This window comes from Oryctolagus cuniculus, chromosome 16 (genome assembly GCF_964237555.1).
Source record: "Oryctolagus cuniculus chromosome 16, mOryCun1.1, whole genome shotgun sequence".
NCBI lineage: Eukaryota > Metazoa > Chordata > Mammalia > Lagomorpha > Leporidae > Oryctolagus > Oryctolagus cuniculus.
In genome coordinates, this window is record NC_091447.1 from 9544593 (window position 1) to 9571323 (window position 26731).

The window sequence follows — 26731 nt, forward strand, 5'->3', positions numbered from 1 at the left end:
ACTTAATTTCACCTACTTGAAAGGTAGAGAGAGACACACACAGAGAGAAGTCTCCCATTAACTGGTGCACTTCCCAAATGCACACAACCACCAAGATAGTACCAGGCAGAAGCCAGGAGCCAGAAACTACATCTGCTTCTCCCATGTGGGTATCAGAGGCCCAGGGACTCAGGTCACTGAATGCTTCCCCTCAGTGCATCCAAGGGGAGCTGGATCAGAAGCAGGGCAGCCAGGTCTTCACCTGGCACCCAGATAAGAAATGGGGTTGCCCCAAGGGGAGGCTTAACCCTCTGTACCTTGAGACTCTCCAATTTACTTTGTAGGCTGACCAAGAATGCAAAACTACTAGGGCACTGGTGAAATGAGCTTCCACTTTTCTATTTTCCTATGGGTAATATTATTTTAAAGATTTCTTTATTTGAAAGAGTTACAAAGAGAGGCAGAGGCCAAGAGAGAGAGGTCTTCCCACTGGGTCACTCCCCAAATGGCAGCAACCGCCAGAGCTGAGCCAACATGAAGCCAGAAGCCAGGAGCTCCTTCCAGGTTACCCACATGGGTGCAGGGGCCCAAAGACTTCTGCCATCCTCTGCTGCCTGTCCCAGGCACAATAGCAGGGAGCTGGACTCAAAGTGGAGCACTCATATAGGATGCAGGCACTGCAGGCTGGGGATTTAACCCTCTGCACCATTGTGCTGGCCTCATCTATGGATAATCTTAACCACATAAGTTGCAACAGATATATTGTAAATATTAATTGCATACAAATACACAATGCTTAACTTGGGCACCTTCAAATCTATTGATATTATTTATATAAAAATACATGTCCCCTTTATAAACGGTTTTATGAACAGGTATGAGATCACCCTGGATAATCTTCCCAGTGAATCAAAAATGTAATCCGTCCTCCTGTGTTGTCAGAACAACCGCGGAAAGCACACTGGGGACACTCAACCAACACCAGTGCTCACGTGACTGAGGCAGTCATCTTGCACAACAAAGACTTCCTTCCAGGATCCAGTAAAAGCAGGAGGCTGGGAGATGAAGAAGTTCTAGAGAATAAAGCCACAGCCTGCAAACCCTCACATCCCATGTGGGCACTGGTTCCTGTCCTGGCTACTCCAATTCCAGTCCAGCTACTTGCAAATGATCTGAAAAAAAGTAGAGAAAGAGTGCCCAAGTCCCTTGGGCTGCTGCAACCCACAAGTTACTGGGCACAAGCTGTTGGCATAGGTCTGGCCCCGGGAGGCCACTGCCACCATCTGGGGAGTGAATCAATAGATGGAAGATATCTCTGTTTCTCTCCCTCTTTTTGTAACTGTGACTTTCAAAAAGAATAAATAAATTTTTTTTAAAGAATTAGAAATTCTAGAGACACAGAGAAGCCTGAGGGCAGATCTCCCATGCGGGATTCTCAGCACAACAAAAGGATATGGAAGAATCACAGAGTGCAGGGGCAGCGCAGCCATGTTCTTGTCAGCCATTCAGGGAGAACCCTACAGGAGGAAGTCATGCATCGCCAACAGGATACACACCCGGCACTCACCCCCTGCCCCTCCTACATGTCCAGCCCTGCCTCCTCAGCCAGCTGCCTCCATGGCCTAGCTCCTCCAAGTGCACCCTGTCCTTTGGTTAACATCAACACCTGTCCTTCCCTGAATAACGCAGCAGGTGGACAAAGAGCAAAAACTGGAGTCTGTTCCTCCAATCAACTCTCCACAAACCCTGCACATTCAGGTCATTCCTGTGTCTCCACGCCCAGGCCACAGATGCCAAATGGCCCAAAGGACAATTTTACACTTGAGACGCAGCTCCTGATCTACTGGGGGCTTGCTGTCTACAGGAACTGAGCCTGGTGACCCAGGGCCCACAAGTTATTCGGTGGTGACCCCCAAATCTCCTGCTGTGGGCTGCAGACACACACCACAGTGGAGACTGGGGAGTGACTGTCCTGGTGAGACTGGAAAGAGTCTGAGGTCTGAAGGAGGAAGATTCTGAGCCAAAGATCCCAAGTGAAGCCCTGCTCCCCACTCACACACACCTGACCAGTGTCCTACTGGACTCACTGCCAGCTGGCCCCTGCTGACTCCCAGCATGCTTGGTGGACCCTCTTCAGCCAGCTCCCAAGACCACCACTCTCCAGCCCAGTATTCCTACCCAGCCTGACTGCTTCCCCCATGAGTGCTCCCACCTTCAATAGAGACCCCTCCTCTTCCTCTCCCCAACACCGGGCCTGCTGTCTCACTTAGCCAAACCATCCACAGCAAACACCAGCACAGCCCTTAGCATGGCCTGGACATGGCCAAGCATTGCACACGGGAACTCCTGAACTGCCCACAGCAGCCCTTTGGGGGCCCCTTGTGAGACTCCTCACTGCAGCATTTAGGCAACTGATGCAGAGAGATGAAGGGGCTTCCTCGTGTCCTGCACCCAGAAGTGAGAGAACACACATTCAAACCTACCAATGAAGCGCTTTTGTCTGCAAGTTTGGTCTCAATACAAATCAGACAACCACAACCACTGGCCAGAATTTGGCACCTTTGATCAGAACGTCCTTGTGGACCTATACAACTTCCTCAAATGAAATGGCAAGTGGTCTGAAGTACCTACTTGCAAGAACTCTTTACAACCAACAGTCTGTGTGTAAGGACTGTTCCTCCTATGACGTCCTTCTCTCTTCCCCTCTTTCCCTCCCAAGCCCACCACAGAATCTGAGGCCTCACCCTTCGATCCACCTGTTTTCAATCCAGCTAATGAGACCCTCCTTACTGACCCCCACTCTCTGCTCTGCCCAAACCACTCAACTCCCCCCTAACAACCCAGCCCCAGCCTTGACCTCCCAGCCCCTCTTGGAAACTCCCTCAAAAACACTAACACTTCCACAATCATAGAGATCCCACAGGATCCCCGCAGCAACCCCTCAGGTCAGGCAGACTCATCCATCTCCTCCCTTTCTTCTCATGCCTCCCCATACCAACCACATTGATTGGCTCCTTCCCCCACGCAGCTGCATCACTAGAACCCATCCCCCAACTCAATCTCAGAGCACAGAGAAACATGTTGCCCACAATGGAGGTGGCAAGCCCAGAGTGTCCCACTGTGTTCATGTTCCCTTCTCTCTCTTTTTTTCCCCCACAAATTACCTTTTATTTAACGAGTACAAATTTCATAAGTACAACTTTAGGAATATAGTGATTCTGCCCACCATACCCGCCTTCCCACCCACCTCCTCCTCCATCTCCATTCTCAGTCACATTCTCCATTAAGGGGAAAAAAAAAAAAAAAACTGCTCCTCAACAGTCTAGACAAGCACTTTCCATTGCTTCTCAATTTCACCTCTACAGATTTCCTTTTAGGTGCGCTATTAGTTATCACAGATAGAGAGAACATATGGTATTTGTCCCTTTGGGTCATGTCCCCTTCTCATTGTCTGATATGAGACAGCCTGAGGAAAAATTAGGCTCCCTTTCAGAAAGCCCATCTAAATACAAAACGGAGTTCCTCTGCCTCACTTTTACCCTGGTGAGATGTCTAAAATACCTAACCTCCAGGCTCCCTGCTGATGAAAATGAGCGCATCTGGCACTCAGCCTGGACTCATACAGACTACCTGCATCAACAAGACCCCTCACACTATCAGGTGGCGTACACACTCTCCCGGGCACACAGCCAAACTGGACGTATCAGCCTGGAGATTTGGGTGCTCAGAGACTTCATCATATGTTCATCTGTCTCCTGGAAGGTGCGCACAACAATGCTCATACCTGTGTCAACTATGACAACAAAATTACTCACGGCCCTGATGATGTGAGTACCCTGGCTGGGACTCCGTATCTTCAAGTCCAGTTCATTAGCCAATGACATTGATACCAGACTCATTTCTGACAGTTTCAGGTAAGGGACAAATATGGTATAATCCTAGAGGTCTACAACATCATAAAACCAGGTCCCTCCCCAGCTATTATTCAGTTCAATATTTGTGAGGTTGCAAACAAAGGACAAATACAATGCAGGGGAATAGGCTGGGAATGGTCTTATACCCAGGAATACAAACACATGTGTTTCCAAGAAGGCAATCTAGCCAAGGATAGACAGAAATGGGGCTGCCCAACCCCAGACTCTCCCCCTCCTCACCAGTACTATTGCCCTTCATGGATATGCATGGATGACCCTTACCCTCTAATGTTCCCCTAAAAGCTGAGGTCAGGATTTAAAACTTAAAAGTGGTCCCTGCTTCACCTCCTTGCAGTCCTGGGGAACCCAACTCAGTAATATACACCATTACCAGTCCCAAAGATCCTAAGTGGGTTCGAGGACAGAGGGCCAGTATTCATATCAATGCCAAAGGTTCCTGGGGGCATAATTCACATAATACAAATCCTTGTAGAAAACCACAACCCCTGCAGGCAAGTCAGGACTCTGCCCCAATTCAATCCCTGGCCAAACAGGATTAGCCCAAGCAAACTTCATCATTCTTTTACCCCGACTCCATGCTCTACAACTAGCAAGTCTTACCCAGGCCTTCCTCCAATCCTCGGGATCATCCTTGGGCCAGGACTGCCCGCTCTGCCTGCCAATGAGAGAATGGGAATTTTCTGCACTGGGCCACATTGCCACACCACTTCACACACAGTTCTGTACCCTATGACTACACTGCATCCCATGTTATAGGGCCCACCACCTGTATCACCTTCAACACTGCCTAAGCGGCCTTACCCTAGGACTGTAATAACACCATCACTATCAACCGAACCACAAAAGCCATAAGAGCTCCCCACAGCACCCATTTTTTTTCTTTTATGTTAACACTTTATTTAAACCAGTACAGGCACCATGCTTAACAAAAGACTGTCCAAAATAAACATGCAATATGAACTAGCAGAGACTGGAACCCCAGCTTAATAAGTTGTGCCAATTGTTGGTTTTCTTAAACAATGACAGAGAACTGTTAAAATCCATAAGACTAAACCATTCTAGTTTCAAGCCTCCTGGATGAGATGATATTGGACCATATATATCGAGAGGAACTGGCCTGCCATGTCAGTGACCTTAAACAATACTCAAGTAAGCGCATGTGTATGAATCTTATTCCAAAGAGTGGGAAAACACAGTTTATATCACAAGCTTAATGGAGTTGTTTGAAACATGGCAGGAACACGATCACTGATTTGAAATGTCAAATGGTGTAAGAGGAAAACAAATTTCTCACCAATTTCCAACTTGGAACCATGGGTTTTAAAGTGGCTTAGAAGATTATTTACATATTTCCACAAATACAAAATAATATTTGACCTGAAGTGTTTGAAACACTTTTTCACATCAACTGTAAAGGCTCAAACTCTGTGGATTCCAGTATAATCAGTCTATTGAACAAACAGGGAAAGCAACCACTCTAAGAATGCTTCACTTGGTAGAATACAAGTTACCCTCTACTCCCAAATATCAGCATTTAAATGCTGATGAAAATATTATTCATCACTAGTCCACATACGGATTAATGACATTACTTGGAGTTAAAAAGCAGTCCAACCATTTTTAAAGTACACCTTCCTTAATATCTATAATGGGTGGGGGGGAAAACAGCCAAATTTAATTTGGCAATAAACTCCTCTAACCATGAACTTTTCAAAGTGTCAGACCATGGTACAGTTTATGGCTACAACTGACTCCTAAAAATAGGAGCTAAAGCGAGGTGAAAGTGCTGATGTTTTTGCCACACAGATTATTTGATGATGGCAATACAAATTTTAGGAACACCCTCCTATTGGATGATGACCATACAAATTTTAGGAACACCTAGTGCAGTATGTATAACTGCACTAGGCATCTAGCCATCTTTTCAGAAAGAGAATTCAAACCTTTACTTTAGAAGATAAGCAATCAAAAGTCAGTCAACCAACTTTTTTCCTAACATAATTGCTTCAGTACCAGAGCAAAGTGATTACTATTCAAAACTCAGACATTTTGGGATTTCAGCATAGTGACCTGAGAACAGTTTTCTTCATATGTCATTTATGTTGCCACAAAAACCACACTAAATGCATACTGGGATTACTGATTGGCTCTATTTTGACATTAGATGCTACACAGAACTTCAAGACCAACAATCTCAATACTAACACTGACTTCAAAGACCATGAAGGAGGTGCCCAGGGAAAAAGCTGCTGCGCAAAAGGAACGATTAGGATTTAGGGCTGAATGGCAATGGTTGTGCCAGAAAATATGGAATGTAAAAACTGGAATTATGAAATCTGAAGTTCCTCTCTGTCCTTAATGTGTTGTCCAATGTGGAAGGAATTTTACACTTTATGTTCTGTGTGGGTACAAACTGATGAAATCTTTACTTAATATATACTAAATTGATTTTCTGTATATAAAGATAATTGAAAATGAATCTTGATGTGAATGGAATGGGAGAGGGAGCGGGAGATGGGAGGGGTGTGGATGGGAGGGAAGTTATGGGAGGGGGGCATTGTAATCCATAAATTGTACTTTGGAAAGTTATATTTACTAATTAAAAGTTAAAAAAAACATTCCTTCCAGAAAAAAAAAAAAAAGAAATCTGAAGTTACTCCTGATTCAAGGGAAAAAAATAATAAATAGCAAATTAACGTGAAAAGGATAATATAAAAATATACTTAGATAGAAGAAAGTTTCCATAGATGAGGATATTTTAGAGCACAGGATTTATAAACTCTTGCCATAGGACAGATGGAATATAAAGCTATACCGATTCTCTAACCTCAATGTGACATGTTGCAGAATACATGTCATTGATGAGAAGTCAAACAAGGCAAAAAAAAAAAAAAATGCGAGGGGATTTCACACAGCTCTCTGCTCCTGTTGGACAACAGAAACCAAGAGTTGTGTGTGTGGTGGTCAGTGTCATCTGACATCAAGGAGGGCTTCCAAATTGGAAAAACCAAATTAAAAACCTTAACACAAGACCAATGAAGGAACCTCATTTTAAAAATATATTCTTGCAGCATTAGTTTGTCTTATTGATGTGAACCAAATGAAACAAATCTCATTTCCTTCCTTCAAAAACAAATACTCTCAGCTCAATTGCTTACATCTGCATTTCTGCAGAATGATAAACAAGTTATTCTCCAACATCAAAATACCTCTTTCAAGAATTCTTCAACTTCCTGGGTGAAGATTTTTCTCTCTCAAAATTGGAATGAAGAACCCTTTCCATTCATTAACCAAATACCTACTCTAGCACTTCCTCATCTCCAACTGACTTGGATTGCTTCCTGAATCCCAGATTAGGGAAGCCAGCCTGTCCAGAAGAGAAGATGTTCTATTCAGTATCGGCAAATTCTCTACTATCGTTACCATTTTATTAAAGTTTATGCAGAAACCTCAAAAATGAAATGCAAAGAATATGTAAGTGGGAAATATGACAACATAAGAATGCCTTGGCTAGTTCTGAAATGACTAAGATAGTCTTAATATAAGAATTCACTCACCAAATATGGTTGGTCTCTAGCTCTCCAGATCTTGTATTAAGTTAGCATTAAACAATTACTTATAGGTTTGTTTTTAAACTGGCACCAGCACCCCGGGTTCTAGTCCCAGTCAGGGTGCCAGATTCTGTCCCGGTTGCTCCTCTTCCAGTCCAGCTCTCTGCTATGGCCCAGGAGTGCAGTGGAGGATGGCCCAAGTCCTTGGGCCCTGCACCCACATGGGAGACCAGGAGGAAGCACCTGGCTCCTGGTTTCCGATCAGCGCGGTGCACCGGCCACAGCAGCCAGTGGGGGGTGAACCAATGGAAAAGGAAGACATTTCCCTCTGTCTCTCTCTCTTACTGTCCACTCTGCCTGTCAAAAATAAAAATAAAAATAAAAAATAAAGTGTGCTATACATTAGCATCCTTGCTTTATGCCAAGGAGACCATCATCTAACAAGACTGGTTAGTTAACTACTCATGCATCCAGTTTAAAATATCTTCTGACATTCAGGATATAAGATGTGTTTTCTACTGATATGTTACTAACTTTACTCACTACAGCCAAAATTTTATAAGTATTCTTTTCTTATGGCACAAAACTAATCACAAATATACTCCAAATACATTCATGTGCTCCTGGGTCAGCATGCAAAAGTGCTTTCCGAAAGTTCAGAGTCATCTCTCATCCTGAGCATTCTTGCCCTGTGCCCAGCTACTGCCCCACATGCCGACTAGGAGACCCGCTCAGGCCCCTCCCCTCCGGGTCATCTGCACTCTCAGGGTTCATGTTCTGCTGTATTCACCCGCCCCGCACTTCTAAATGCCCGCAAGACCTTCCCAGTGTCACATGCCAACCATGACACAGGACAGGCTTCTCCAGTACCAGCCTGGCTCGTTCCCATCATTCCTTGTTTCTGCCTGCTTTTCCCCATCGCCCGAGTCCTGCACATCCTCTCCTTCTGAGTGTCACCTCCCTACCTGCACGTGCCCTCAGGACAGCTCAATTCCACCTACAGCATGAAAAAGCCACCTCCAACAGGGATCCTGAGCTCTGATGGAGGTCGGGAAGGTAGACTCGGGCACCTGTTACAACGTGGATTCCCCCTTCTCTGATTCAGGGGTCCTGAGAGGCAGAACATCCTTTCACAGGAACCCCTGGAAGGTTTTCTGCCACCTAGGCCCATGGGGCTGGCGCTGTGGCCCACAGGCTAAAGCCCCACCTGCAGGGCTGGCATCCCACATCAGAACCCCGGTTCTGCTCCTGGAGCCCTGCTTTCATTCCAGCTCCCTGCTCACACACCTGGCAGAGCAGCACAAGTTGACCCAAGTGCCCCCGGCCCTGCCACCTGTGTGCCAGGCCCAGAAGGTGTTCCAGGCTCCTGGCTTCAGCCTGACTCAGCCTCAGCCAGCATGGGCTTGTGGGAGATTAAATCAGCTCATCAGAGTCATCCTTCTGGATCTCTCTCCCTGTCCCTTCCTCCAACTCTGCCTTTCAAGTCCACAACTGAAAAGAAGAAAAGAGAAGAGAAGAGAAGAGAAGAGAAGAGAAGAGAAGAGAAGAGAAGAGAAGAGAAGAGAAGAGAAGAGAAGAGAAGAGAAGAGAAGAGAAAAGAGAGGGGAGGGGAGGGGAGGGGAGGGGAGGAGAGCGGAGGGGAGGGGAAGGGAGGGGAAGGGAAGGGAAGGGAAGGGAAGGGAAGGGAAGGGAAGGGAAGGGAAGGGAAGGGAAGGGAAGGGAAGGGAAGGGAAGGGAAGGGAAGGGAAGGGAAGGGAAGGGAAGGGAAGGGACAAGACGACATCCTGGGGCGGCGCTGTGGCATAGTAGGTTGAACATCTGCCTATGACATCGAGATACCATATGGGCACCGGTTGGAGTCCCAGCTGCTCCACTCCCAATGCAGCTCTCTGCTAAGACACGAGAAGGCAGTGGAACATGGGCCATGGACTTGGCCCCCTTATCCACGTGGTAGACCCAGAAGAAGCTCCTGGCTCCTGGCTTTGGATCAGCTCAGCACCGGCTGTTGTGGCCCTTTGGGGAGTGAACCACTGGTTTCAAGACCTCTCTGTCTCTCTTTCTCCCTCTCTCTCTCCCTCTCTCTCTCTGTCTCTCTTGCCTCTTTCTCTCCTGTCACTCTGCCAGTGAAGTAAATAAATCAATCTTAACAACAACAACAAAAAACCCTGAGCCCAAGCTTAGATGAAAGTGGCTGCACTCCTGGATCGGCAGTGTAGAGTAGTAGGTTAAGCCTCCACCTGCGGCGCCAGCATCCCATATGAGCACTGGCTTGTGTGCTGGCTGCTCCACTTCCATCCAGCTCCCTGGTGATGGCCTGCGAAACAATGAAGATGGCCCAAGTCCTTGGACCCCTGCACCCATGCCGCCGGAGACCTGTAGATGCTCTTAGCTCCTGGCCTCCAATTAGCCCATTTGAGGACACTGTGGCCAGTAGCGGATTGAACCAGCACATGGAAGACCTCTCTGTCTCTCCCTCTCTGTGTCTCACTCTACTTCTCAGAGAAAGAAGGAAAAGAGTATTCAAAGCACAGCAGCAGCTTAACTCCTCCCAGAAACTTTTCACAGGAGGTCTTTACTATCGAGAGTACACCCAAATAGCATCTTTTCAGGCTCTGGTTGGGGGACAGGAGAGCTCCCCACAGGGAAGGGCCACGGGCCACTGCCATCTAAACTGCTCGACATCGCCAGTGCTGCCACCGTCAGCACCAACCCCGGCACATGAGCCTGTCCCTCATCTTTCAGGGAAGGACATTCCCACAACAGGGAACTAGCCATTAGCTAACAGGAAGGACACGCACACTATGTGTCCCCACCACGGCCATCTACTCCCCAGACATTCATCACTGAACCACGCCCAACACCACTCCTGATCTCTCCCCACGCCCCTGTCCAAACCCAACACGCAACAGCCCTGGTGTCTAGGGTCTCCTCAGGATGCTGGATGGAAACACTCTCTCACACATGAAACCTATCCCGTCTGGCTCCTCACACTGACCTCCCTCAGGCTCATGGCAGGCCCAGACCCCAGAGATGCCTGGCACGATCCCTACCAGCCCTGGGGAACAATCAGCAAGTGCAGGGCCACGGTAGTCATCACCCTGGTCCTCAGAGAGCTGGCCCTGAGCCCAACCAACTCCCCTGGGAGTCTGAATGAGCTTCAAGAACCACTGTGCACTGCTAAAGCCCCAGATCCTGCAGGACCCAAAGGACCACCCCACGACTCCTCCGGGGTGCAGGCCAGAGCTAGGAGCACTCGGTTCTCCACTGACCATCAGCTCCCTAGAGCAGACAGCCCCAGGTGCACACGGGGCAACTGAGTCTGGGTGGTCGCAGCCTCGTTTTGGGCTTTGAGAGAGAGGAACCACCCTCCAGGTGCCTGTGGCTGGGAGGAGCCACACTTCAGGGGCTGGGACAGGGCTCCCAATGCACAGGGAGCGGCTCCCGGTCGGTCTCAGGGTGTGATGGGAGCTCTTGCTCCTCAGGGTCCACAGCTGGGCAGCTGAGGGCACCAGCTTCACTGGCACACGATCCCCAGGGACCACACGGGAGGCTGGGGCGTCTTGACAGGGACAATGACCATGCAGGGTGAGAAGCCCTCAAGCAGGGGGGAACAGGTCTAGCCCAGCTGTGACAAAGGCTGGACCCACACCTGCTGTGGCAGGCGGAGGCTTCCCCCTGTTGGTGCGACGGGGGACAGTGTGCACAGGGCATGGCTTAGAAGTGCAGCAGGCAGCGCCCGCTGGGACTCGGCAGCCATCTTGTGTGAGAGGAGGGGGCTCAGTTGAGGAGCCACAGGAAGTGACCTCACCTGGAGACCTGGGGGGCCCGGCAACAACCCCAACATTCCAGAGTTGAGTCTGAACCAGCTCACCTGGATAGAGTCTCGCAGGAAGATGTTCCTGAGTTGTATCCCGCGATGCCCAAGCCCAGCCCCCAAGAAACCCTGCTGTGGATGCCTCGCCCAGTGGTGGGGACGCTGGGCCAGCCCTCACCCCCGACGCTCCTGGTGCTTCCAACAGAAAACGGCCATGGTGAGTCTGGAAGCAGGACAGGTCTCTGCGGGCCAGGACACCACTGGGAACCCACCCGAAGCCCATAGGCCCCTGGGGCTGGGTGTGGGTGTGGGTGTGGGGGGCAAGGGGCCACTTCCCCCTCAGAGGAGGGAGGCTGGAAGTCCTAGGTGGAGGCAGCCTGAGGCCCAGAGCTCCTGGCTGCGGAGGGATCCAGGGACTGCCTCTTACCTGCCATTCTCTGCTCTTGTCTCCCAGGGCCAGGACAGGTCAGCCTCGCGCCTGGCAATGCACAGAAGGCTGCGGATCGCCAGCAGGCAGGACGTGTGTCAGGCCCCTTTCACTGATGACCTGTGTGTGGTGGGGGAGTGGTCAAATGAGCCCACAGCTCTGAAGCCCCCGTACCGGGCATTCCCCGGCACACAGAAACCACTGGACGTCCCCCTCAGTCACACACTGTTGGTCAGAGCCCAGATAGAGCCCAGGGGCTCCGCAAATGCCCATCTCACAGCGGAGGAAGTAGGGCCCGTTGACTTCGCCTGTGTCAGTCGTGACCCAGGGTCAGGGCCGGGCCTGGCACCTGACCTCACGGCTGGGGCGGCACAGAGCCCTGATCTCACAACAACACCCCCGCTGGAGCAGTGCTGGTCCTCCATCAATCAGCGCCACCACAAGGATGCGCGGGGGACAGCTGTGTCCCCGGGGGCCGAGCAGGGCTCAGGGGAGGCCCTGAGAGAAGAGGCTCTGGGGATGGAGGGTCTGGAGCCAGGACTGTACGCAGCAGCTGAAGCTGAGGACGCTGCAGGGGCACCAGATGCAGCACTGGCCCCGGCCTCAGCCCCAGCTCCGCAAGTCCCTTCTGCTGCAGCCCCAGTGCCACACCTGGCCTTCCCCGCCCCCGTCGTCCTGTATTTCTCTTTATTCCTCCCCACTCTCTTCCTTTTCTCCACCTTATTGTCCCTGAACCTCAATAAAATGTAAGTTATTACCCACTGTGGAATGTACAATTTGCACCGTGCCAGCTCCCCAGGCCGTGCCCTCCCCACCCCACTCTCCCTGCACCATGGCTCCAATGCCCGGGACCTGCATCCTCTGCAGAGGACACGGGCACCTCCCCAGGGGCAGAGCCAACGTTCCCCGTTTGGACAAACAGCACCACACGCTGGGAAGGCCAAGGTAAGCAAATAACAGGGCGACGCTGCATGGCTGGGGCAGTGCCTCCTCATGCTCAGGGATGCAGACTCTGAGGTCACAGAACGGACCTGCCGGGGGTGCTGTCCCCGCAGCCTCAGTGTCCTCATCTGTGCAATGGGAAGGCAGCCCTGCCACAGCCATCACCACATCAGGGAATGCGATGTTCTGCACCTCCCTGCACACAATGGGAGCTCACAGCTTCAGTTTGAAGTGTGCACAGGGAGTGGGTGAGAGATTCTTAACTGAGGGCACAAGATCAGGTCCAGCATCATAAACACACAGAAGCAGTCACAGGCTCTGGCCCTGTGCTCAACAATGGGTCACTGGTAACTAAAGTAGAGCAAGGATTTGCCTACTGCACAGGAGACTGTGGGGCCTTGTCCAGGACCCCATGTAACCCAGACTGCCTGGTGTGCAGGAGACATGGGTGGTCTTGGCTGAGAAGATGGAGACACAGAGGATGTCCCAAGGAGAGTGACCATGTTCCACTGGAACAGGCTGTGTTTCCATAGGGAAGTGCACCCCAGGCTTTCATAATCTTCCACTGCCGTGTGGTTCTGGCTTACAGATGAAGAACCTCGCAGTCCCTGAGAGCCCACAGGTAGAACGCAGTGATACCGATGAACTGAGGGACACTGTTGACCTCTGGGGACCAGCTGCCCTGCCTACAGGTGGACTGAAATGGGTCTAACAGACATGTGTGCACCAGCAAGAGCTCTGTCACCCAGGATTTCCCTCTCCCCAGTGCGCCAGCCTCAAGTTCACATAGCAGAACCAGGAAGACCGACATCTGGACCTGGAAAGTCTTCTGTATTTCCGTGGTGATCTAGAGGTTGTTGTGCACATGGGGGCCTGGGCTACATCAGTAAACAAAGAGAAGTTCCTTTCTGTCTACTCACCCCTGATCAGGTGTGAAGACTTGCGCATCTGCGCAGGAGACATGAGAAGGCCCAGAGAAGGGAGCATCCTGGGCAGACTTACAAACACAGCAAATGATGCTCTAAATACCTAATGGCCCAGCAGAAAATGAGCTTCCAGGCCTCTCATTTACATGTTCACCTCATCCACTCCAAAACATAACTCAAAATAAAGCATCTAAGCATAAATGTTAAAAGTCAAAAATATAAATCACTTAGAAGAAAACTTACAAAATCTTGACAATTTTGAGTGACCCGCAGATTTTTGATACATTATCACAACTATGATACATAATAAAAAGATAAACACTAATTTCTCCAAATCGCAAACACTTCTGATTCAAGAAACACATTATCAAAGTAAAAAAAAGATCACACAGATTCAGACAAAATATTTTAAAAGCATGTATCTGATAAGATCCTCTGTCCACAAAATATAAGGAACACTTACAATTGAACAATACGAAAATGAACAACCCAAACCACCATGCGTCAAATATTTGAATATGCATTTCTTCTAAGATAAGCACAGTAAAAGTTGCCCAACATCTTCGGGCCCCAGACAAAAGCAAATGAAAGCCACAATGTGACACCAACTCTCCCCCACTTGAGTGGCAGGAGTTTAAACAATGGGGAGGAACCAGAGTTGTAAAGGATATGGACAAACAGACCTCACCCATTGATGCTGAGAATGTGAAATGGTGCAGCCACTGTACAAATCAAGCAGTTGTCCAAATGGAGATATGAAGAGTTGCTGTTGGACTCAGCACCTAGCTCATACTCAAGATAAATGAAAATACTTGTCCCTAAAAAAAGTGTCAAGGTAGACATAGGTTGTTATCTGTTAATAACAACTTTGAATGTAAATTGGTTAAATTCCCCACTTAAAGGATAAAGACCGGCTGAGTGGATAAAGACCAACACTCAATATACTGCCTGGAAGAAACTCATTTCAGACACACATTACATCAGGATAAAAGAATCTGTCAGAAAGAGCATCTAACAACTGGAAATACATACATGCACCTGAAAACAACACCACCTAAGCATGGAATACAAACAATATTGGTTCTAAAGGGAGGTAGAGACCCCACAACAATAGGAGCTGGGGACTTCCACATCCCACCTGTCAATGGACAGATCATCTAGACAGACAACCAGCAAAGAAGCACTAGACTTAAGAAGCACTACACACCAAATGGACTTAACATTTGTGGAACGCTGCAGAATATGCATTCTTCCCCTCAGCACGTGGAACATTCTCCAGAAGAGACCCTACATTCGCCCACAAAACAAGCCTCAACTCATTTTAAAAAATCAAAATCACCTTTTCGCAGGCCATAATGGAATAAAATATTAGTAATCAACCAGAGGAATTGTAGATATCAGCCAAATGCATGGAAATCAAACACCATGTTCCTGTCCAATCAATGGATCCCTTTTACCACTCTCCTCAACACACAACTGGGAGTGCTACCCAGTACAATTTAGCAAGAGAAAAAAAAAAAAAATAACAGCATCAATTTGGAAACAACAAAGTCAAATAGTCCTTACTTGCAATCTATATGATCTTATATATAGGAAAATTTAAAACTTCATCAAAGAGTTAAAAGAATTCAATAAAAATGCAGGATACAGGATCAGCTTACAAAAACCAACAGCATTTCAATACCCTAGGAACAAATCAGATGAAAAGAGATCAAGAAGGCAACCCAGTGGTAGAACAAGGAGTTGATAGAAATTGAAGAGATGACTAAAAAGTGCAAAGTCATCCCATGGTCATGCATTTGAAGAACTAGAATGTTTAAATGTCCAACTGCTACAGACACAATGCAATTCCTCTCACAATACCAATGACATTCTTCAAAGAATAAGAGAAAGTATTTGCAAGTTGTTCCCCTGATGAGATTAAGGAACTCAACCCAAAGGTCCCCCCACAAAAATGCAATTAAAAATGAGCTAATTATCTCAGTAGATACATGTCAGAAGAAGATATACAAATGGCCAAAAACTACATGAAATAATGCTCAATCATATTAATCATCAGGGAATTGGAACTCAAAACCTCAATGAAAGATTCTCTCTCCCAGGTCTGACCGGAAAAAAAGACAATGAACAAATTCAAGGACATGGAGAAAGGGGAATTCTCACACACTCTGGACAGGAATGTCCATCAATGCAGCCCTTGTGGCAAACAGTATGGTGTTTCCCCAAAACACTAGAAATAGAACTGCCATATGATCCAGCAATCTGTCTGTGCGTATACATCCAAAGGAAAGGAAACCAAATGTTGACAACATAGTTGCACGCCACGTTTACTGCAGCACTGTTCATGAAAGCCAAGGTATGGAGTCAACCTAGACACTCTATTGGTAGATGAATTGATAAAGAACACCTGGTTACATATGCATAATGGAATAATACTCAGCCATAAAAAAGAACATAGCCATGTCATCTGCAGCAACATCCATGAGCCTGGAAGGTATTGTGGGTTTTTCTGTTTGTGTATGGTTTTTTTCGGAGGGAGAAGGATTTTATTTATTTGAGAAGTTGAGTTCCAGACAGAGGGAAAGACAGACAATGGTCTCCCATACACTGGTTCACTCCTTAAATGGGTACAAAGCCAGAGCTGAGCCGATCTAAAGCCAGGAGACAGAAGCCTCTTTCGTGTCTCCCAGGTGGGTGCAGGAGTCCAAACACTTGGGCCATTCTCCACTGCTTTTGCAGCAGAGAGCTGGATTGGAAGAAGAACAGCTGGGGCATGAACCAGCACCCATTTGGCATGCCAGCACCACATGGGGAGGGTTAGCCCACTACATCACAGTGCTGGCTCCAGGGAGGACACTGTATTGGTTAAACAAGTCAATCGCAGGAGGAAAACTACTGCATGTTCCCATTTACGTATGAAATCCTAAAAAGTTGATCTCACAGAAGTAGGCAAATAGAACAGAGTTTACCAGAGGTTGGAAAGGGGAGGGGGGAGTGGAGGGAGGATGGTGGATGGGTACAGAGCACAGTTCACTGTGAAGAGCAATGTCAAATGTTCTGCCACACCGTAAGGTAACCAATGGAAAGGTAATTAATTATGTGCCTCACAATAGCTAGTAGAGGAGATTCTGGATGTTCCCAACACAAATGATGAGTATGTTTCAGGTGACAGATATCTTAATTAACCTGATCAGATCATTATATACCATATATTTACATTGAAATACCACACTGTACCCCATAAACATGTACAATTATATGTGTCAATTATGAATAACCATACAGATATTCTTTTTCAAAAATGAGTCTAGATGCTCCTAACTGCATCATTCATAATAACCAGCAAGCAGAAGCCATCAAGTGGCCAGCAACTGATGTACGAATAAACATATGGTCTCTCCTCAATATAGACAACTCTCCACCCCACAGAAGGGCATACTGTTCTAACACTCCCTATCCAACTCCGGAGCCCTGAAGACATGTGGCTCTGGGAAGGTAGAGAGAGGCAAAGGCCTCATATAGCATGACACCATCAACACACATGGGACATTTGTGAAAGTGAGCAGACACGTGTCTCAAGGGCCTGGAGGCGGGACTGAGAACTGAGTGCCAATAGGCAGGAGGTTCTTTAAGTGTTTGGGGAATGTTCCACAGCTACACTGTGCTGATGGCTACACAGCCTATACATATATTAAAGTCACTGACATGGACACAAGAGGACATACATCATGTTCTGTCAATTGTAGGTCAAGAAACCTGTCCACAGAAAGTGATCAGAGTGATCCAGAAGCGACTGTTCCTTCACTTGTGTGGGCACCATGCCAGTTGACCACCCTAGGGCCAGAAGGATGCTGATGCTGAGGTCAAGGTCTTCTTGGAGACTGGAAGAGGATCTCACAGCACAGAGCCTGGCAGAGGGGAGAGACAGAGCAGTATCTTCACCATCCAGGGCAGTTAACATGAGGTCTGGATTCAGTGACAGTCCCTGACTTACAGCCCAGAGGCCAAATCCTGCTCTGGGACACTAGCCTCTTCACTGCTTAGGCTTTGTGCCTGGGGAGCCTCAACTGCAACACAGAACCTATACCACTATTGGGAAGAACAAATTTATTAAATGAAATGCACCTAGAAGAAAACATGGTACCAATCAGCACAGAACATACTCATCAATGCTGTGGGTTATTCATACTGGTTTCAAAAAAGAAATGAAGGGACCGGTGCTGTGGCATAGCGGGTAAAGCCTCCGTCAGCAATACCAGCTTCCCAGATGAGTGCTGGTGTAGTCCCAGCTGCTCCTCTACCAATCTAGCTCTCACCTGTGGTCCAGGAAAGCAGTAAAAGATGGCACAAGTCCTTGGGCTCCTGCACCCTTGTGGCTGACCTGGAGGAAGCTCCTGGATCTTGGCTTTGGATCAGCACAGCCATGGCCATTGTGGCCATCTGGGGAGTGAACCAGTGGATGGACAACTACTTTCTCTCTGCCTAACCTTCTCTGTGTACTTCTGACTTTAAAATAAATAAATAAATCTGTGAAAAGTAAAGAAAACAGAAGACAAACTGAAATGTAAGATCTGAGCCTTTGAAACAATTAGAAGAAAACACAGGGGAACTGCTTCCGGACAGTGCCATGGGCAAGGATTTCTTAGATCAGACCCCAAGAGCATAGGAAACAAAGCCAACCAGCAGACAAATGGGATTTCACCAAATTAAACAGCTTTTGTACAGCAAAGAAACAATGTCTACAAGCCATCCATCTGACATAGCTGTTAGTAAAGTCAACATAAAAACAACTAAACAGCAAAAACAAGAAACAACAAATAAGTCAGACTTAAGAGTCTCAGTTAGAAATAGACATTTCTTTTTTTAAAAAAAAAAAAGATCTATATATTTACTTGCAAATCAGAGTTACACAGAGAGGGGAGAGGCAGAGAAAGAAAGGACTCCCATCCGATGGTTCACTCCCCAGTTGGTAGCGACAGCCGGGGCTGCGCCGATCCGAAGCCAGGAGCTAGGAGCTTCCTCTGGGTCCCCTATGTGGGTGCAGGAACCCAAGGAACTAGGCCATCCTCTACAGCTTTCCCACACCATAGCATATAGCTGGATCAGAAATGGAAAGCCAGGTCTCGAACCAGCGCCCACATGGGATGCCAGCACTTTAGGCCAGGATATCAACTCGCTGCGCCACAGTGCTGGCCTCGGAAATAGACATTCCTTAAAGTAAGACATGTCAGTGGTTCTCCTGTTCCACAGCACTCAAGGGAACTACAGATAATGTGAAATACGGGACAAAAGTGCTCTTCACTGATCTCAGAGAGATACAAAGCAAAACCACAATAGGATACCAAAGGAATGAACGATAACTAGTGAGGATGTGTGTGGAGGGGAGGGAACACTTGGCACTCTGTGGGTGGGAATGTAGATGTGGTAAAGAGTAAGGAAGTTGCTCAATAAACAGAAACTAGACCTACCATCCACTCCAGCAACCCTACTGCCAGTGTACAATAAAGGGGAAGGCAGTCAGTCTGGGGAAGAGAGATCTGTGCCCCCAGTTTTACTGCAGTCCTGTTCCCAGTAGCTAAGGAATGCAAACAACCTACACATCCATCCACCATGGATGGAAAAAGAAAAAAAGGGGTACGTGTACACATAGGAATACTACTCGGCTATAAAAAAGGTTGAAATCTTGTCATTTGTGGTACCATGGGAGGATCTGGAAATCACTGGGTTAAGTGAAATCAACCAAGCACAGAAAGACAAACACCACATGACCTCACTCACATGTGGAATCTGCAAAGTGGTGATGCCCTGGAGGCTCAGGGCACAACGGCAGTTGTCAGAGGCCAGGAGGAAGGGATGAGGGCAGTGGACAGAGATGGGCTAGTGTGAGTCACAGCTGATGGAGCATGAGTCTCTGTGCTTCTGCTGCGCGGGAGAGGACAAGGCTGATGCCCTGTGTATCTCCCTAGGAATGCAGATACAGCCCTGCAGTGTGGCGTTTGTTTCCCCGCAGGAACAAGCCCAGTGAACTCAGGGGGACAGAGGAGGTAGAGGTGGGGAGCAAGGGCAGGTCAGGAGCTACAGGCTCAAGGTCTCTCCTGAGGTTACATGGTGCCATCTGGTGTGCTGCCGTCTCAGTTCCTTCTGGCTGTAGGGCTGCATCCCTGTTTTATGCCTGGCCTGGGTGGTTTGCTCGGATGCTCCTGTGGGGTGAGCTCATGTACGGTCAGGTTCTTAATCAAGTCCAGGGGAGTGTCAGGTCCCCTCAGGTCCTGCCTGCCTCACTCAGTGTCACACACATCGTCTCCCTTTACACTGACACAGTCGCTGATTCAGGGCCCTCCACCACAGCTGCAGAGTCTGTCCCACGATGGGATACCACAGGAGAATGACACTGTGGGGTGAGACCCAGGATCAGGTGTCACCCGTGCGGCATGGGAAGGTATCCTAGGGTAGGGGGCTGGGCAGTAAGAGCCAGGAGGAGAGCAGGTCAGGCTGTCCAGGGAGAAGCAGAAGGGGGCCCCCAGCAGGCAGGCTGTGCTGCCAAGGAGCAGGGAGCCTGGACAGAGACACCTCCCAGGATGCAAAATAGCTCAGCCCCTCTCAGACTGCCATCAAGAAGATCCAAAGGTGTGCCCTCCAGTCAGGGAGCCACAACGTGGGACCTCAAGGCTCAGTAGGCAGAGAAATGAGGCTGGAGCAGAAGTGACAGTGGCGAAAGATCCGCAGACCCAAGGCCTGGACAGGAGTCTCCAGGATGCACGGCAGACCCATGCCAGCGAGGAGATGTCCCCAGATGTCACTATCCCAGCACCTGCGGGCCAGACCTGATACAACACCTGTTTGCTTCCTTTAATCGAGCAGAGTCCACAAAACACAGAATTTTAGAGCATGCAGCTCAGCTACATTAACAACATTCCCATGGCTGGACAACCCTCACCATCCTGTCTCAATCAGGGTCCCAGACTGCCTTCCTTGGCCTGTGCACTACTCAGCCTGCTGTCTGCTCCCACTGATCCCGATGAGCCGTACAAGCTGAGGCAGGACACAGGCAGCTGGGCCTGGGTGTCAGGGCATTCGTATGTCAACAGGACAGCACGGAGCCCGCTCGCAACCCTATGTGCCACTCTGGATGTCCGGTACACTCAGGCGCTGCTGAATGGAGACTCCGCCTTTCAGTTTGGTTTGTCTTTGCCTTTTTCTTAATAAAACTGCAAACCTCCAAATAATAAGAAAAAATACAGTCAAAGAAATGTCTACTTATTTTCACCTACTTGAAAGGTAGAGAGAGAGACACACGGAGAGAAGTCTCCCATTAACTGGTGCACTTCCCAAATGCACACAACCACCAAGACAGGACCAGGTGAAGCCAGGAGCCAGAAACTCCATCTGCGTCTCCCATGTGGGTATCAGAGGCCCAGGGACTCAAGTCACCGAATGCTCCCTCTCAGTGCATCCAAGAGGAGCTGGATCAGAAGCAGGGCAGCCAGGTCTTCACCTGGCACCCAGATAAGAAATGGGGTTGCCCCAAGGGGAGGCTTAACCCTCTGTTCCTTGACAGCCTCCAATTTAGTTCGTATTCTGACCAAGAATTAGAAACTATTAGGTGCACTGGTCAAATGAGCTTCCACTTTACTTTTTTCCTATGGGTACTATTTCTTTTAAAGATTTATTTGGTTTATTTCATAGAGTTATGAAGAGATGCAGAGGCCAAGAGAGAGAGGTCATCCCACTAGGTCGCTCCCTAAATGACTGCAAAAGCCAGAGCTGAGCCAACATGAAGCCAGGATCCAGGAGCTGCTTCCAGATTTCCCTCATGGGTGCAGGGGCCCAACGACTTCTGCCATCCTCGGCTGCCTGTCACAGGCACATTAGCAGGGAGCTGGACTCGAAGTGCAGCACCCATATGGGATGCAGGCACTGCAGCCCAGGGATTTAACCCTTTGAGCCACAGTGCAGGCCCCATCTATGAGAATGTTAACCATATAAGTTGCAACATAGATTCTAAATATTAACTGCATACAAATACACAATGCTTAACTTGGGCACTTTCAAATCTATTTCTATAAAAATACATGCCCCCTTTATAAACAGGTTCCCCATTACAGAGATGAAAACTCACTTCATTTCTATATATGTAAGCAGTTTAAGAATACTGCTGAGGATCAGGTCATTTTTTTTCCCCAAAAATGTTCTAAAGATGTCCACAGGACAAAAGAGGATTCACTACATGCCTGCTGACTTAACCCTTGGTTCACTGCCCTCCTTCACAGGTATGAGATCACCCTGGATAATCTTCCCAGGGAATCAAAAATGCAATCTGTCCTCTCGTGCTATCAGAACAACCGTGGAAAGCACACTGGGGACACTCAACCAACACCAGTGCTCACGTGACTGAGGCAGTCGTCTTGGACAACAAAGAAAGACTTCCATCCAGGATCCAGTAAAAGCAGGAGGCGGGGAGATGAAGAAGTTCTGGAAACGGGGCCCGTGTTGTGGTGCACTGGATAAAGCCACAGCCTGCAAACCCTCACATCCCATGTGGGCACCGGTTCCTGTCCTGGCTACTCCAATTCCAATCCAGATCCCTGCAAGTGGTCTGCAAAAAGCAGAGGAAGATGGCCCAAGTACCTGTGCCCCTGCAACACACACAGGGTACTGGGCAGAAGTATCTGGCTTCAGCTTGGACCAGGGAAGCCACTGCCACCATCTTGGGAGTGAACCAACAGATGGAAGATATTCTCTCTGTCTCTGTCTTTTCTGGAACTGCGACTTTCAAAATCATAAATAAATCTTGTTATTTTAAAGATTTAGAAATTCTAGAGAAGCAGATAAGCCTCAGATGGCAGATTTCCCATGCAGGGTTCTCAACACAACAAAAGCATATGGAAGAATCACAGAGCGCAAGGGCAGCGCAGCCATGTTCTTGTCAGCCCTTCAGGGAGAACCCTATGAGAGGAAGTCACGCATCGCCAACAGGATGCACACCCGGCACTCACCCCCTGTCCCTCCTACACACCCAGCCCTGCTCCTCAGCCAGCTCCCTCCATGGCCTAGCTCCTCCAAGTGTACCCTGTACTTTGGTTAATATCGACACTTGTCCTTCCCTAAGTAATACAGCAGGTGGACGAAGACCAAAAACTTGAGTCTGTTCCTCCCGTCATTCTCTCCACAAACTCTGCACATTCAGGTCATTCTCATGCCTCCATGTCCAGACTACAGATGCCAAATGGCCCACAGGACAACAGCAAGAGACTCAGGAGGCAGCAGCCCTGAGTGTCCACACATGAGACACAGCTCCTGATCCGCTGGGGGCTTGCTCTCTACAGGAACTGAGCCTGGTGGCCCAGGGCCCACAAGTTATTCGGTGGTGACCCCCAAATCTCCTGCCGTGGGCTGCAGACACAGACCGCAGTGGAGACTGGGGAGTGACTGTCCTGGTGAGACTGGAAAGAGTCTGAGGTCTGAAGGAGGAAGATTCTGAGCCAAGGCTCCCAAGTGAAGCCCTGCTCCCCACTCACACACACCTGACCAGCGTCCTAATGCACTCACAGCCAGCTGACCCCTGCTCAGACTCCCAGCATGCTGGGTGGACTCCCTTCAGCTCAGCTCCCAAGACCACCACTCTCTGGCCCAGTGTTCCTACCCAGCCTGACTGCTTCCCCCATGAGTGCTCCCACCCTTCAGCAGAGATCCCTCCTCTTCCTCTCCCCAACACCGGGCTTGCTGTCCCCAGAGGCCCTGCCACCTCCTCTGCCTCACTCGGGCAAAACACCCACAGCAAACACCAGCACAGCCCTTAGCATGGCCTGGCCCTGAGGCAAGCACTCACCCAGAAATGCAACAGACTCTAATGAAGTGCTATGGATACCACTGAGGAGAATCCCACAGGACTCCCAAAAATGAGTCACAGATCACTGCCCACCCAATGATTAAAAGGCTCTGGACTGTGGAGAAAGCCACTGGTAGCCCCAATAGAGAGTTATAGCTCACTGCTGCCCACAAACAAGCAAAAATAGGAAATAAAAATGGAGTCACTTATGCTAAGCCAGAAGCTGATGACATCACTTATGTCAAGCTCAGCGCTTGCCAGAAAGATGCTCCTCATCAGACTGAACAGACATCCCTGGGCAGTCTGATAACATGTATGCTACAGACGACAAACTCAAGTTACCTTCCTACTCGCACAGGGATTGGCTGCACCCCAGGAATACTGCAGATACACCCTGTCCTAAACAACAGATTGGTGGCACCCCGGGAAACTCCCAGAGGGAGCACAACTGATTGGTGACACCCTACCGCTCCTGGAGACTCTCCCTTCAAAATGACAAGGATAAAAGGATCATGGTCCCGGTGTCTGTGAACCTCTGGATCTTCACACATTCAGAGCTGAAGAGGCAGCCTGTTACACATGGATCTGTAATGGCACAAGATGACAACCGATCAAGGGCCCAGTGCTGGTGAACCTCTGGATCTCCTTACACATGGAGCTTAAGAGGCAGCTCACTAGCCCCCTTGCTAAGCAACACACGGTGACTACAGGACCAAACTCCAGTGGAGCCACTCCCTCACCTGGACCCCTTATCAGCCTGTTGCCTGGCCTGACCACACAGCTGGACCAGACCTCTCAGCAGGGGACCTCTCCAACTCCTTACCTTGTCATTCCCCTGGGAACTCCGGGCTTCTGCTCAGAGTGACAGCCATCCCACTACTGCATGCCTGTAAGTGACTGTTCTGAGATCCATCTCTCCGAGTGGTAATGAGACTCTGGACTCTGGACTTTGAACTTTCACTTTTTGGGAATGTGATAGGAACCTTAAGAACGCAGCATTTATAATGATATTAGCCATATGTAATAGGAAGGAATGTGCCTCGACCCTATGATTAAGAATGTCTTCTGCTTCGCTGTACTTACATTATTACAGTTGGACTGCCTTTGAGATTGCTTTGATGCCAGGTGTGTGTTATGATGTGTGGAGTAATGAACATAACTACAGAGATTGGTTTGCAGTGGGAAAGCCCTAGTGTGAATTGGAGTGAGCAATAAAAAGCCTTTCATTGGGAAGACAGTGTCGTCTCCGTGTGTTCCTTCTTCCCTATGCTCCGACAATGCACCCTTGAGCCCTGTCGAAATGCGTGACAGCAAACACTCACAACGTACCACCACCACTGCTAAACTCGGGAGACACCCACACTGTACATTCACTCCATTACAATTAGTAACACCTCTACAGCACACCCTACCCCACAGGTCCCACAACTCTCAGGTGGACACGGCTCCCCCACTACTGCAAAAACCATCTCCACAAGCCACTGCCACTTCTACAGATTCCTCCAAGTAACTCTAAAAGTAAGGCAGTGCTATCCAACTCTGCCAGACCACTCTTCCAACTCCTGGACCCTCAGCTCCAGGGCAATCTCTAGGAATTCACCCTACTCAGATACCCTTTTTTATCCTCTGTTCACATCTCTCACTTTAAAGCACTGTACCCCGTTGCTATCTTTTGTTGTGATATTAGCCCTAGACTTTGTCAGAAACCAGCCAAACCGAATGGACCCATAGCAGAAGACTTCTCTCGGCACTCTCTTATCTCTTCTGGGTTGCATGCTTTACTACGGTCTGCTGCTTCTAACCTGCTGCCCTTTTTGTGGTCCCCAAATCTATATATCTCTCACATCCTCCCAAAGCCTCTACACAGCTCTCATCAATGCTTCCTCTCATCTCTTCTCTGAACATAACCCCACTATCGCTTCATGCGGGATCTGTACACACTCTTCCCACTTCCCAGCCAATCTGGACAAAGGCCACAGGACTGAAGGGATACCCTGTACTTTCCCCAAAACAGGAAGAATTCAACCAACCTTATTTACCTATCAAAGGCATGTTCTGTGCTTTGCTGACAGGTCAAGCCCTTAAATGCATCCTACGTGCTCCCTTCCCTTTTTCCATGAAGTAGGATCACTGTCCCACAAACTCTTTAATTGGACGATTACTCTCCCAGCCTTCCCTGTTTCCTCCATTTCCTTCCCCTACTCCCACAGGTTAGAAAAATTAGCCACAAAGGCAAATACTCCCACTCTACCTGAACCATCACTGTCAGGACCCAGCCCAAGGATGCATTGGTGAGCATGCGGGGGACCATAAATAGAAGCATTCTTGCTCTGTGGCATCCAGGTGTACAACTGTCTTCCCATGAACTGGAGAGGCACGTGTCCTCTTAGGTTCCTATTTCACCCTTTCTCCTATACTCTCAACCAGACTTGATGTCCCATACCTCGAACACCCTGTGTCAAGAGTGACTTGGACTTAGCAACCCTTCTTTCTCGTTGGGTGTTTGTTGCCAGGGATTGGGCCAGGAGCAGCCAGACTGGCAATTTCAGGAGACAAGACAAAGAAATACAAAGAATTATGTCTCACTCTCAAAGAAAACATAAATGACCCAGCACCACACCTGTCTCACTTCCAAGAACAGGTAGATTCCTGTCAGCAGTGGTCCTGCAAAATCACTGAGGATTTAGACGTCCTCAGCTCCATAAAAGGAGGACTTTGCCTCTGGGTAAAGAGTGTGGCTTGTGGTCAGTGCCACCATAGCTCAATAGGATAATCCTCCACCTGCTCGCCGGCACACCAGGTTCTGGTCCCGGTTGGGGCGCCGGATTCTGTCCCAGTTGCTCCCCTTCATTCCAGCTCTCTGCTGTGGCCCAGAAGTGCAGTGGAGGATGGCTCTAGTGCTTTGGCCCTGCACCCACATGGGAGACCAGGAGGAACCACCTGGCTCCGGGTTTCAGATCAGCGTGGTGTGCCAGCCACAGCGGCCATTGGGGGGTGAACCAACAGAAAACGAAGACCTTTCTCTCTTTCTCTCTCTGTCCACTGTGCCTGTCAAAAAAAAAAAAAAAAAAAGAGTGTGGCTTGTACACCAGTCAGTCAGGTGCTGTGAGAGATGCTATTGAGCACATTGAAAAGCATGCTAATAAAATGTAAGAATGCATTACAATACCCTTGCCACATTTTAGCCATCTTTGCCACTCTGGGTAACTTTTCTACTGCTTTCTTTTTCCCTCATAATCACAGTGCTTTATTCTTATGATATATAATTACACATTTCAAAAGTGCTCACAGGAACCAGTGATTGCTAAATACCAAGACATCCCGCAGG

General features: G+C 48.6%; 1 non-coding gene across 1 annotated transcript in view; it reads right to left on the minus strand.

The window, feature by feature from the left end:
* Positions 1 to 26731, minus strand: part of LOC127490034 (glia maturation factor beta) — an 86328-nt gene that overhangs the window by 32185 nt on the left and 27412 nt on the right. Inside the window, exons 8-9 of the transcript XR_011383062.1 lie at positions 17300 to 26451; positions 972 to 4569 (exon numbers count right to left, since the gene is read on the minus strand). This is a non-coding gene — a transcript (glia maturation factor beta). The remainder of the gene's footprint in view (positions 1 to 971; positions 4570 to 17299; positions 26452 to 26731) is intronic.